The sequence below is a fragment of the Cicer arietinum genome, chromosome 6 (assembly GCF_000331145.2).
Source record: "Cicer arietinum cultivar CDC Frontier isolate Library 1 chromosome 6, Cicar.CDCFrontier_v2.0, whole genome shotgun sequence".
NCBI classification, from domain to species: Eukaryota; Viridiplantae; Streptophyta; class Magnoliopsida; order Fabales; family Fabaceae; genus Cicer; species Cicer arietinum.
Window position 1 is genome coordinate 65,269,412 of NC_021165.2, and position 14,055 is coordinate 65,283,466.

Consider the following 14,055-nt stretch of genomic DNA (forward strand, 5'->3'; position numbering starts at 1 on the left):
TGGTATTTGTATTTATTTGATGAAATAAAGGGTAAAATACAAACCAAAAAATAAGATATAAAAATTTAAAAATATGATTGACTATTTAATATTTTTTATTTTAAAAAAATGTTAATGTTGAATTATATTGTAGCGTAGTCTAAATTTATTTGTTTTATTAGTATGATCTTTTAATTGCGAGCATTAGAAGTTGTTGTAAAAAAATTATTGAATATATTTACTCAAGAGTTTGAAATTAATTTTATTAAAGATTTACATATACTTTAAATCAATTTTAGGTATTTAAAATTTTTAACTAATTATTTGTGCAATTGAATTATAGTTATGTTGATATGTACCAAAAATAAATTTTATTAAAAAATAATTTAATTTTATGCAATACTTAAATTTTTCATTTATTTTTTAACATTTAAATTATCATTATAATAAGGAAAATTAAAATAAAAAATAGCTTTCAATTATAAATATATAATTTAATTGATAAACATTTAGTGTTAACATATTTTTTCAAAACATATATATATAGTAAACTTTTGTTCATTATATTTTTTAATATATTCATATAATATAATTTTAAATAAATTTTTGTATTTTAATAATTGGAAGTAACTTTTTTAATAATTTTTCATATATTCTTTTTTTATGATTAATTTTTATAAATCTGTGTATTTTTTCTCAAATAGAATATATATTTTTATTGTATAAAATGTTACTAAAAAATTGATTGACATAAATTAAAAGAAATTATAAATGAATTGACATTAATAAATAATTGAATTTTTAACGTATAAAATTATTACTCACCATAAGTGAAATAATATAATTGTCGAAATTTATGAGTGATTAGATGGTTTTTGTCCATTGAATTTAATGATTAATAATATAAATTAGGCTAAATTACATTCGTGGTCCCTTAACTTAATTTCAGGTAACGTTTTAGTCCTTTATCTTTTTTTTTTCTTCCCGACTTAGTCCTTTATTTTAATTTTAAGTGACAATTTGATATTTTATGTTTTAAAATTTCAACAATGATATGCTTTTTTATACAAAAATTCAAAAAAAAATCAATCAAAACTCATAAAATTAATTATATTCTTCAATATAATACAATAAACTCATATTTTCATACTTTATTTGATATTGTTAGGAATAAATGACTAAATCGGGAAGAAAAAAAAAAGATAAAGGACTAAAACGTTACCTGAAATTAAGTTAAGGACCACAAATGTAATTTAGCCTATAAATTATTACCATTGCTAAAAGACTAATAATATTATAAAATAATTTATAAATTTATTATAAAATAACTTATAAAATAGTTTGATAATAATATAAATTATAAATTATTATCAAATTGTAAAATAATTTATAAGTTATAAAATTATTATAAATAACTGTAAAATAATTTTATAATTTATAAATTTATTATAAAATAATATTATCAAATATATTTTGGAGGTATTAAAGAAATTGTGGAAGGAAGAGGAGAAATATGGATTAAAGAAGTTGGTGAAGGAGGAGGATTGAAGGATTGAGAGGGGAGAAAGGAGGAGAGGTCCACATCAGCTTTTTGGCTGATGTGGGAAATATTTGTAAAGTACTAAAACGTTACCTGAAATTAAGTTAAGGACCACAGATGTAATTTAGCCTATAAATTATTACCATTGCTAAATGACTAATAATATTATAAAATAATTTATAAATTTATTATAAAATAGTTTGATAATAATATAAATTATAAATTATTATCAAATTGTAAAATAATTTATAAGTTATAAATTTATTATAAATAATTGTAAAATAATTTTATAATTTATAAATTTATTATAAAATAATATTATCAAATATATTTTGGAGGTATTAAAGAAATTGTGGAAGGAAGAGGAGAAATATGGATTAAAGAGATTAAAGAAGTTGGTGAAGGAGGAGGATTGAAGGATTGAGATGGGAGAAAGGAGGAGAGGTCCACATCAGCTTTTAGGAAATATTTGTATAGGTGGATGAAATAGAATGAAGTAGCATTCGAGGGTGAGGTGACATTCGGGGGTCTGTTTTAAATATATATAATGGATAGGGTTTTTAGATAGAGAGATAAGTTTGCTAAGACAACACCATCACAAGTAATTGGGGAGTTGGTGTGAACAATGAAAGGAGGGGTTGGTCTCATAATTCTTTGGCCCATTTTTAAAATGACACAAACAATGTCATAATTTTTAAGTTTAATTATAATTTTATTTTTTTTTTATTTTGATCAATTAATTTATAAAAATGATATATTTATTTTAAAACAGGATAATTTTAGTGATTTCTTTTGATTTTGAATTAAAAAATAACGATTTGACATATTTTAAATTACGTGACATACAATTTCATGATATAGAATCATCTAAAAACATTAATTAAATTACAAAAATGAGTAAATTCTAAAGTTGAAAGTTAAGTTTTTAGATATTTTATTGCGATTTATGACTTTTAATCATTTTACATCATTTCAACATATACCACAGTTTGAAAAAAATATATCAAAATGTCCCACTTTTTACACCAAGTAAGAGGTCGCATCCCAAATATGCGACCATGTGAAGAATTATGTATTTTTTTCTTTCTAATTTAATTAATAAAAAATAATTAAAATATTTTTAAAAAATAAAATTATATTAATAAAATATAGACTAAATAGCATATGCGGTCCTTTAACTTAATTTCAATTAACGTTTTAATCTTTTATCGTTTTTTTTTTCGATTTGGTCTTTTATTTTAATTTTAAGTGACCGTTTAATTTTTTATGTTTTAAAATGTCGACAATGTTATCTTTTTTTTTTTTTTACAAAAATTCAACAAAATTTTTAAACAAAACTCATAAAATGAATTATCATCTTCAATATAATGCAAATTTCATCAAATGCATAGCTCAAATATTGAAATAAACTCATATTTTTATCTCCAACAACATCAAATTCATCAAATAAAGAAGGAAAATATGAGTTTATTTAAATATTTAAGTTATGAATTTGATGAAATTTGCATTATATTGAAGATGATAATTAATTTTATGGATTTTATTTGAAAATTTTGATAAATTTTTTGAATTTATGTAAAACAAAGGATAACATTGTTAACATTTTAAAATATAAAAGATCAAATTGTTACCTAAAATTAAAATAAATGATCAAATCGGAAAAAAAAAAGAGATAAATGACTAAGCGTTAACTGAAATTAAGTTAAGGGACCGCAAATGTTATTTAGCCTAAAATGTGTTAAATTGAATAATAAAATACGTGAAACATCCTCTTCTTGATATTTTGCAGATAAAATAGCAATACATTTTTATTTGGTTAACAACTCCCTCTTACTTTTTATTCCGATCTAATAAATTAAAAAATAATATAAATAATAATAATAATAATAAAAATAAAAATAAAAATATTGTTAATTTAATTAACAAAATAATAATAAAATATTTAAAAAAAATCAAAATATATTTAATAAAAAAAATACATCAAAGTTAATGTGGTTGAGTAAATGTGCCAAAATAAATAATGTGTCCTAGGTTGCAGATACTAGCAACTTAATTCTATTTTGTTAACGACATTCTCCTAATTTTTTTTTTCAGATCGAATAAATAATAATAATAATATTGTAAATTATATTAATAAAATAAACTACATTAAATTGACGAAACAAAATATATTAAATTAAAGAAAAACACAAATTGAAAAAAAAAATACATCAAATTTAAATTAATGATTTCCATCTAAATTTTCTATTCTTATTATTATTATTATTATTATTATTATTATTATTATTATTATTATTATTATTATTTATTAGATCGGACTAATAAATAAATAGGAGAGAGTTGTTAACAAAATAAAATATTAGGAAGACATTATTTGTTTTGGCATATCTAGTCAAGCACATTAACTTTTGGTGTATTTTAGTTTTCAATTTAATGTTTTTAATTTGATTTTATTAATATAATTTTTTTAAAATAATTTAATTATTTTTTATTAATTAAATTAACAGTTTTTCAAAAGTTAAAATGAAAAAAAAAAAAAAGTAACTAGTCGCATCTCTGGTATGAGACCTCCTACTGGAAAAAAAATAATTCTTCACATGGTCTGTATCTCTGAGATTCAACCTCCTACTAGTGCCAAAAAAAGTGTATTTTGGTATTTTTTTTTTAAACTGAGGCATTTTTGTTAGTTTTTTCAACAAAAAAATATATTGATAATTTTTTTGCATATATCATGTTATTTAAAGTATGTCATATCATAATTTTTTAATTAACAAATTAAAATAAAGAACCAATATTGATAAATTTTTAAATATAGAAATCGATTTCGTGTGAAGTGATAAAAATAGAAAAGTTAAAGTGAAAATTAGCCTAATTCATACTATTCACTAGCCCAATCACTCTTACAACAATGTCAATTTCTACAAACTTTAATTATCTATAAGACATTCACAAAGACACATCAATAATTAAATATATATTTTTCTTTTAAATAAATAATTAATAATTAGTTACTTTATAATTAATTTATGAGTATTAAATATTTTTCTCGTACATGACTAAATTTCATACATGAATTGCATAGGGTTTAGGGTTAAAACAGCATTATCTGTTTTAATATATTTCATATATTTATTTTACTGTGATAATTGCATTAAGTAAAAACTCACACATTTTCTTTATATAAGGGGATTGATCTAATGAATTGCTATGGATATATTTGAGAAGAGTTTAATACTCCATCTATCTTATTATAATTATTTTCTTTGAAATATTTTTTTATTTTAAATTATTTATTATTTAAAAAAATTTAATAAGCAATACGACGTCATAATAATTTAAAAATGTCAGTACAACATTTATTATATTTTAATCCTTGTTTATTTAAATAGTCCATCTTTATAACTATACTCAATTACTATCTCTTTCAATCATTACAAGTAATACTTATTGTTTTATTTTTTTTATAAAAGTATTTTAATCTTAAGTTATTTTACAATAGAAACTAGTATAATTAATTAATTACAGTATGGAATACTCATATACTTTGTTTAAATGTCTTTTATGTAAGACGAATAAATTATTTAAAAAATAGTAGTAGCAGTCAATATAATGGGAAGTATGAATTATTTAAAATGATTTTTAGTTTGTTTATAATATACTAGTACTATAATTAAGTTTAATAGGTATTATAAGAGTCTCTTTGATAGACATGATAAAAATAATTTATTAAATTATGTCTAAATTTAGTATTTGATGAATTAATATGATACGATAAGTTAATTCAAAACTCTATCTTATCTTTTTTTTTTTTTAGTTGAAAAAGTTTAGGCTTAATTGCAGTTTTGGTTCTTCTATTTTAATTGAATCGCGAAAGTAGTTTCTCCATTTTATTTCTCCCTAGTTTTGGTTCTCTAACCAGAATTTTGGTCCAAAATTTGAGGAAGTTTCATTTTTTTCAAGTCACATCATACCATTTATAATCATAAATTTCAGGTACAATTGTTGCACCAGCAGATCTTGACGCATTGTGTGACTTAAATAAACGCAAACTTCATCAAATTTTGGATCAAAATTCTGTTTGAAGATCAAAACTGAGGATAAATAAAATAGAGAGATTACTTTTGCGATTCAACTAAAATAGAGGACAAAAACTGCAATTAAGTCAAAAGTTTAATAGTTATAAGAGTCTATTTGATAGATATGATAAAAATAATTTATTATATTATGTCTAAATTTAGTATTTGATGAATTAAAATGATGCGATAAGTTAATTCAAAACTCTATCATATCTTACTTTTTTAGTTGAAATTTTTATTATAAATATGAGTTGATTTAGAAACAAGCAGAATATGATAAGAACAATAATTTATTCAATTATCTTTATAAGATATAATTTAAAATATAAAATTTAAATATAATAAAATATAAATATAAAAATAAATTATAAAATATAAAAGTGTAAATCTAATCAAATATAAATATACAAATAATTGATATAATTTGATATTAAACTTAAAAATGAAATGTTAATAATTAATTTAAAAAATATTTATGATTTTATCACAAGAGTAGTTTTATTTTTTTATATAATTTAGTAGATTAGTATTCAAAATTATAAAAATATAAAAATCAATTAAAATTTTAAAATAAATATAATTTGTTTAATAATAGTATTTTTGTTAATTAGATAATATATATATATATATATATTTATCTTTATTTACATTCTAACAAATTAAATAGAACTATTTGATTACTCATAATATATATTGTATTATGTCATTATGAAATGTGTATCAAATACATCACAAAATAAAATATTATTATATTAGTTATGATGTGTATATCAAATACAAGATATGATAATATTTATCTTGTTATTATCATATTTGATATCCTTATCCTGTTCGATCTAAAAATTAGACCATAAAATTACAAAACTCTTACGTCAATTTAATCTTCTAACATACATTTAGTGATGGATGATAGCATATGATAGATTATAGCCGTTGTCAGTCATTCACAGTGGTGGAAATCTAAATATTTATTATAAATACAAATACAAATAATTTTTTTTTAAAATGAACACCAATTTTACTTATCATATTCATCGAATAGACTTATGAACCATAAGAACGTTCCTGGTGAGGTTGAGGTTGGATCTAGAAATCAATTAATCTAGAAAACATGGTATGGATTTTGAGGGCAGATATGTTTGACGGGTGAACAGGATTTGGGTCTCCACTACCAAACCGCACCAATTACCATAGTACTATTCTATTGAATTTAATTTGCATGCCTTGCATGGGGTATGTCAGTTTAATTCTCATTTCTCCATAATGTGACGTCAGACATCGTAGACTAAGAACACAATTTAATTAAAGGTTCCCCATATCCCCACCTTAAAATTAATTAATAATTTTACTCCCCCTATGTTTTTTCAATTTTCGTTTTTATATATATATTTTTTTAAATTATAAAGTAGTATTCTCTTTTAAAAAACATAATATCGTTTATAATTTTTATTACAACTTTAATGTTTATTTTTTAATTGTACTATTTAATTAATGTTGTGTGTATTATTTTTTACTTTATATTTATAATAAGAAAAATAAATTAATAGTTGATACAAGTAGTTCTGTAAAATCACTTTTCTTTTTCACTCATTTATCAATTTTTTTAATATGTGTGAAATGATTAACTAATGATTATTTTGAGACTGAAGGAGGATTAACTATTATTTCGTTAATATTATTTTTACTTATTTATTGCATGGAGATAAATAAGTGAATTGAGATACTAGCTACGCCCCTTTAAATAAGGTCTCATTTATCAAATCACATGAATGTATAAAAGTGAATTGAGATACTAGCTACGCCCCTTTAAATAAGGTCTCATTTATCAAATCACATGAATGTATAAAGTTGATAGTAGTATTTAAATTTGTTGACAATTAATATATAATATTATCCTTCAAAAGAGAGAATTAGTTAATATTTTTATTATTGACTGCAGAAGCATATATAAATTAATTAGGAGTAAGCTATTGGCAAAATGATTGAAATTTAATTCATAAGATGAATTAGAACAAGTGTTGTTCACCAAATATTCCAAGAGTTACATGTGATGTAATTGAAAATGAGTTTTCTACCTAAATAATTGTGTTTTGGGTGAATCAGTTCAATTGTTCCAAAATAAGGTGAAATATGGATTTTGGTCTCATTAGAAAATATTCCAATGGGATATTCCGAGTCAATGGTAAGGGTCATTGATTTGAGTAAAATAGTGGAAATATATTTAATAAAGACCTTTAAATATGTTTATTACATGATACTTTTATATATATATATATATATATATATATATATATTTCTAGTTTACATTAACCATGTCTGCAAATACAACCAACACAATTTCATTGCGAAGGAAAAGTTATCAGGAACTAACATCCTTGATTGTCATCGAAACATCATAATTTCTCTGAAATAAGAGAGAAAATTGTGTGTACTTGAAGGGTCTATGCTTGAGTACTCGCTGCAAACGGCACTAAGGCTGAACGAGATGCTTATAAGAATCATCAAGATGATGCCTTAGATGTTTCATGCCTTATGATTGCAACCATGAAATTTGACATGCAAAAGCAACATGACAACCATGAATTCGATATGATCGAATCTTAAAAGGCTTTTTCAACCGCAGCCTAGGCATGAAATATTTGAAGTGTCAAGAGCTCGTGTCCACTAAAGTCTGGCCTAAGGAAGTCCAGTTGGGCATCATGTACTCTAGATGATTGGATGCATTGATAACCTAGAGAGGCTGACATTTCCTTTGTACCTCGTATTGGCAACATATGTGATTCTGCAATCATTGACAGCTAGTTTTAACCAATTCGTCATGCATTATTGAATAAATGGTGTAACTAAAACATTGTTAGAGCTCGTTGACATGTTGAGAACAATTGAGCATAATATCAAAAAAGGAAAGGGTAAGGCAATAATGATGGTACAAACCGATAAGGGCAATCGTACAAGAAAAGTTCTTAGACCCATGTTTAGGTAGTAGAAGGACAAAAGCAAGATGAAAGTCAAGCTGAGTACTTATAGCCTAAAACCAATAGGCGTGATTGTAAAGGAAGGTACTTGTTTTCATTGTGGTCAAAATGGTCACTGGAAGGGAAACCGTCCAAAATACCTAGATGACTTAAAGAAAAGAGGAAGTGAGACTTTCACCTCAGGTACATAGTGATGTATGTGACCCACTAAACAAACCTGTTAGAGGTGGTTTTACTTGCTTTGTCACATTCATTGTCGACATGGTTTTATGTATCAAATGAGACATAAACAAATAAAAACTTTTGAAAAGTTCAAGGAGTTTAAGAATGAAGTGGAAAACCATGTTGGCAAGAGTATTAAAGTCCTACGATCAAATTGTGGTGGTGAGTCCGCCAACAATTTGGAGAAAATATTTGAAGGAGTGTGGGATTGTATCCCAAGTCACTGCTCCTAGAACTCCTCAATGGAATGATGTTATAGAAAGAAGAAACTACACCTTGTTACACATGGTATAGTCGATGACGAGTCAATCAGATTTACACGGCTCTTTATGGGGTATGCTCTTCTTACTACAACTTATACCTTTAATCGTGTTCCATTTAAAGTGGTAGAAAAGACACCATATGAGATATGGACTGGTCAAATACCAAATGTGTCTTTTATGAAGATTTAGAGATGTGAGGTTTATGTGAAACGTTTATTTCTAATAAATTTGGTCATAAATTTGATAAATGTATATTTATGTGGTATCTTAAGAAAACTAAATGATACTATTTTTAGCTTCCGTCTAATGACAAAGTATTTGTTGGGAGAACTGATGTATTATTAGAAAAGGGAGTTCATTTATAAAGAAACCAGTTGGAGGAATATAGAACTTGGAGAAATTCAAAATCCACAAACTATTGGATTGCTTATGATAGAACAAGAACAGGAACCACAAGGATTTGTGGGTGTTCCTCTTGTTCAAGTTGCACAAGAACCTCATAGGTCTAGGAGACCAAACCATCAACCTGAGAGATATAGACTTATCCTAACTCAGAAAGGTGATGTGTTACTCATGGATCAATGGGTCCATGATTGACCCATAATATGAGAAATGGCTTGAAGCAATGGGTCCAAAATGGAATCCATCCATGTATGGACCTTGGTTAATGCACCTGAAAGGATAAAATCCATAGGGTGCAAGTGGATCTTCAAGAAGAAGACTGACATGGATGGTAAGGTAAATAAATGCCTTTAAGGTAAGGTTAGTGGCAAAAGGTTTTAAACAAAGTCATGATATAGACTATGATAAAACATGGTCTCAAGTACCAATGCTTAAATTTGTTTGAATTCTACTTGTTATTTCTGGATACCATGATTATGAAATTTTTAGGAGTACGCCTCCTTACAAAAATGATAACATTGTTTACCCACTTATGAAACCAATTTCTTAGCAGAAGCATGATGATCACACTAGATCAATGGATATTAGGAGTATGCCTGATTAGCTCTAGTGCTAGTGGGAGATTGTTAGAGTTAGCCCTAGAGGCCAATAATTTTTTCTTGGTTATTATTTGTATCATGATACTTACTATTATTTATATAGTAATATGAGACATTTTAATTTATTATGTAAATTTATTTAAAGCATAATAAAGTCGTTATAATAATTAGTCTGTTTATATAAGTATGACTTAATCGTGAGACCTCATTGAGCATAATGACACTATTCTTAAATTATCTGTAGTCAAGTTTTACTGTTAAATGGGACAACAATAATGATAGAAACTATTATGTGAGTAATTGATGATCACATCTCACAAGTCATGGATATGAGATATCAAGTATTTACATAAGTATAAATATTATGAGTAATATTTGTACTAGATTAATCTGCTATGAGAACATTATTTAATAGTTATGTAGGTATCATTAACAATTTTCATGTGACCATAGTGAGTAGTTTTTCGACTTGAAGTCACCATGATCCCTACTTGGAGAGTTGTATACTTTGAGGCCATCAAATAATATATATAACAAGACAATCATAACAATGGTTATTGATTCTACAATAAATCATTTAGATGATGTGAGTGATGTAGATAAAATTCATGTGTCCTTTATAATAGGAGTTGTGTCTTGGGCCTCTCGATAGAGTGATATGTAAAATGTGTGTAACCGTGCCAAAATAGACCAATATAAGATATTAGGTACATTAGAAATTGCACGTATATTCGGCAATCGAGAACCAAATTATTGGACCTAACAAGAATGACATTTTTATGCCTTGGACTGAATTAAGACATTTGGATGAAATGATGGTTATTGCATAGTAAATAGTGGTCACAATAAGGTTGAAGTTGTACTACCGTTTTTCTCATTAATTAGTAGCAATGATGCATTATTATATGTACTCATTGTTTATAATATTTAATATTAATTTAATATTTTATATTATTGTTAATTAAGTGGGAGCATATAGGTCACACGATAGAACAATTAAATCAAAAAATTAATAATTTAAATTAAATAAGATTATTGTATTCACAGAGATTAATTTAACAACTAACAAATTAATCAATATTTTTTATTATTTAAACTAATGAAAATTATTGTTGATTCAAGATAACGTAAACATAAAGATAACATAAAAATTATAACGAGAGTATATAACAATGCAACTTTGAACTAATGGAAAGTAAACTTAAGGTCATGGTTTCACTTGTAATATCATTACATCATGTCCTAGTTTTATATAAATTCTTATTCATTTTTCTCAATTATTAATCCATCTTTAAAAATATTTAAAAATATTTGTCAATGTAATATTATTTTTCCTAAATTAATTCTTTGATTGATCATCCAAAAAATATAATTAATAGAAAGCATAAAGAACCAAGAGATTGAGTGATTGAAAGATTAGTATTTATATTTCGTCATACAAAAATCATAATCTCAATTATCCTATAGATCTACCAATATAGTTAATCACTAGTCAATTGATTGATTAAGGCATGCAAAAGTTGGTCATCTCAAACATATAAATAAAACAATAGAAGAATTTAATTTAGATAAACAACAAAAATCTAAAATAAAACTAAAATTTAAAACTAAGACATATATATATCTTAATCATAAGATTAACCAAAGACTCTAGAAGATAGCTTAGTTACTCTCAAAGAGTCTTTGGTTAATCGTCAATTAAAGGAAAAAGAAATAAAACTCTCAAAGAGTATGATTTTTTTGCTCCAAAATTTAAGACACTTTACTCCAGTTTCAAGCATTCCTAAGTTTCCAAAGTTGTTTCTCCTTATTTTCTTTTTATCTAATTTTTCTACTTCTCCAACTTTTTTTTCTTTTTTTTTTTTTCTGGTATGTGGCTCCTATTTTGTTTCTCATTTATCCTCCATATAATAGCAAGAAGTTCCTAATTTTTTGCAACAACCTTCCCATTCTTAGACAACAACCTTCCCCCCTTTCTTTGGTAACATTTTGTTACAATAAAATTCAATCTTTGAAGTGTGCAACAAACCACTCATTAATATGAATATTAAACTTGATAAGTTTTTTGCACAAAAAACTTATTAGATTTGACCAATTTGACTTATTTTATCATCTCATGATCAATTCTACAAAGATCACAAATAAATAAATAAATAAATAAAAAGAAGTTGACATCAAAATTATAAAATAAGATAAAATATAGGGTAAATACCATCTTAAAATCCTATAAAAATAAGTTTATCAACAACCGTTCACGTAAACTGAATAGAGACATACCCTACCATATTGTAGTCTTGGTGATTTGTCATTTGTGACGCTTGAAGAGGTAAACACATAAATCTAATATGAAATATTGTGCATGTATGATCTATAACAATGGATAATTTTTGTTCTTGAGAATGATTTTAAAATTGTTTTAAATATATCTCTTGGTTTACCAACAAAAACTCCCTACCTTGTTGATGAGTCAATTCACATTTTTTGTGAGTCGATTCGAAGCTCTGAGACTTTAAAAATTGTGTTCTTGAAGCTCATGAGTCGATTCATAAGGTTGGTAAGTCGATTTACAATCAAAAACACTTAAATGAGCTTCAAAGGTTACCAATGCATTATTATCATGCTTCAAACTTAATGCATGCTAAAACACATTTAAATAAGCTTATGCATGATAAAAACTTATTCCTAATGCAATCTTTTTTGATCAAGTAGTCTATGTAAAAGCTAGAGAAGAAGAATGAACAAAGCACACACTCAAAACACCATCTAGACTAAGCAAGTTGTCATCACTCAAAACACTAAGTCTAAAATAAAACTAACTAGGAGACACCTTACAATTACAACACGTTGTCCTAACCCTAGAATTATTCTTACCTTAGCCGTTAGTTAGCACCGATACATTCCAAGGCAGCCATTCACGTGAACTGAACAGAAACACACACTGCCATATTTTAGTCTTGGTGATTTGTCATCCTTGACGCTTGAAGAGGTAAACACATAAATCTCATGTGAAATATTGTGCATGTATGATCCATGAAAATGGATAATTTTTGTTCTTGAGAATGATTTTAAAATTATTTTGAATATATCTCTTGATTTACTAACAAAAACTTCCTACCTTGTTGATGAGTCGATTCACATTTCTTGTGAGTCGATTCATTGCTCTGAGACTTCAAAAATTGAGTTCTTGAAGCTTATGAGTCGATTCATAAGGTTGGTAAGTCGATTTACAGTCAAAAACACTTAAATGAGTTTCAAAGGTTACCAATGCATTATGATCATGCTTCAAACTTAATGCATGCTAAACACGTTTAAATAAGCTTATGGATGATAAAAACTTATTCCTAATGATATATTTTTTGATCAAGTAGTCTATGTAAAAGCTAGAGAAGAAGAATGAACAAAGCACACACTCAAAGCACCATCTAGACTAAGCAAGTTGCCATCACTCAAAACACTAAGTCTAAAATAAAACTAACTAGGAGACACCTTACAATTACAACACATTGTCCTAAACAAATGTAATTCATTGGATCTCTGATTTCAACTTATCTAATTCATCTAACGTAGATCATCTATGAAAGGAATAAACAATATCCAAATATGTGTATTCGAAATCACCAAATCTCTTATGTTTTGAAAGTCAATTTACACTCAAAGACTATGGTGCCGTGACATATCCAAATGTGATTGTTACTAGCAATAATTTACATCTTATGATTGCTCATGACTTGGAAATTTTACAATTTTTTTAAAAAATAAAAATGCTAGCGAAGCATATCGTTGTACCGCCAATGAAGAGCTTTTTACGAAAATGATTCCTAAGACAAGAAAAAATATACAAAAAATAACTTATATTTTATAATTTTCGTCCACTGGTTAGAAAAATATCATACAATTATCATGTGGATTATACTAACAAATATCGGAAAGACAATTATTAAGGAACGAAATATGGAGGTTTTGCATTGAAAAAAAGTAAGATTTAACCCAAGTTTTAAT